Raw genomic sequence first — 1765 nt, 5'->3', positions numbered from 1 at the left:
TGTTATTTTTGGTCGAAAATCCAATTTGTTTCAAGAGAGAACGATAGTCCTTTAATTAAGGAAAGTGATATTTATACAATGGACAAAAATAGCCCACATTTCCACTCATAATACATATAAAAATGTGATTTCTAAATATCAACACGAAGACCAACTCCATGACCTTCTTGAACTTGTAACCCAGTAAAGCCTATTAGGTTCATTTCGTCCAAAAATGTATACGTACTTTAACACTGATTTTGCCGTATGCACCTCTCGGGGCGTTTAAATAATGACCTTCCAAATGAATATGGATATATACGAATCCAAATGAAGTGAATCCTTGCCACTTAAAGGTATGTAGAATCAAATTCTAAAACCTTACACCCATTACTGAAATAGTCGGTGTTGAATGCCTACATGACCCGTGTGACTTGTACTATAGAATTATACAAAAATATAAATTAGTTAAAAGACGGACATGTTTACTTTAGAACATTACTGCATCTTAATCCAAGTTTCTAAGTTTGCAAGAAATTGTCCCACACGTTCTTTATCGTCTGCTATCCAACATGTCAACTAGCCGCTAGAACAGGATTCTCAAGATATTCCCCGGCGGATAGTCTGTTTCTGAATTCTTCAGTATTTTAAACGGGTTACTATAAACACCGAAATACACTGAAAAAACGGGGAGGGGGGGGGGCACCGAAATACACATGTAATTATATGTTTTCGGTGTATATAACGGTGTACACATAGGAATTATGATTTGTTTTTGTTTGAATAGTAATATAGAGCAAAATAAAATATGATTCGAGCGATTTTGATACTTTTCTCCTAGTTATAGCACTCGTCAATCGGTCGTACTTTATTGGACAGGTATCAAATCGTTCCAATCGGGAAAGGGGTGGGGGTATGATAAAGACTGATCGTTCCGAAACTGAGGTGATCTCCAGAACGGAGAGTGTAAGTTGGTTTAATTCATATTATATATTATTCAAAAGTTAAAGTAAATATATAATATGATGTCGGCGAATACTTTTGATTATTTTCACTTTCATTCTGTGTGTGTATTACTTCGATTCTCTATTTATCATAGCAGTCGACTCAAGGATGATCGAGTGACGCCATCACATGAATTCCTCTATAAACAAGAAAAAAGTAAATAATTCATACCAAAATCACAAAAATCATATTTATTTTGCTTTATATTATTATTCAAACAAAAACAAACCACAATTCCTGTGTGTACACTGATATATACAACAAAACACATGTAAATACGTGTGTATTTCAGTTTTTTTTAGTGTATTTCGGTGTTTATAGTAATCGTTGTTAAACCCCAAAACGAGACGTTATAAACACTTTATATATATTCATTGTTGTCTATCTTCCACATAATAGCTACTGTTTATAAAATGTTGAACTTTCAATATATTTTTTACAAGATCGGTTTTGTTTGCTTAATATGTTTTTGCCATTTACTGGCATTGTTACGTTGAATTTTGTAAAACCAGCTATAAATCTGACCTAATTACTCGACTGTGCAGAATAGGCCGGCATATCGCGAGTCATGTAAACACAGGGGTGGTATCTCTTGTGTACAAAATTAATATTATTTTGAACAGAATATTCTGGTGACAATTGCCTCTTTTCAAATGGTAAGCATTGCGGTATTTTATTTGTGTCCGTGATCAAACTAATATTGATCTCTTAGGATCATGCAAATAAATACATTATTTAAAATACAGAAATGTTTACCTTAGAACAATACTGTATCTTATTC

This window comes from Sinohyriopsis cumingii, chromosome 15 (assembly GCF_028554795.1).
Source record: "Sinohyriopsis cumingii isolate HCF-2022 chromosome 15, ASM2855479v2, whole genome shotgun sequence".
Taxonomy (NCBI): Eukaryota; Metazoa; Mollusca; class Bivalvia; order Unionida; family Unionidae; genus Sinohyriopsis; species Sinohyriopsis cumingii.
Note: the sequence above shows the minus strand (reverse complement) of the source record.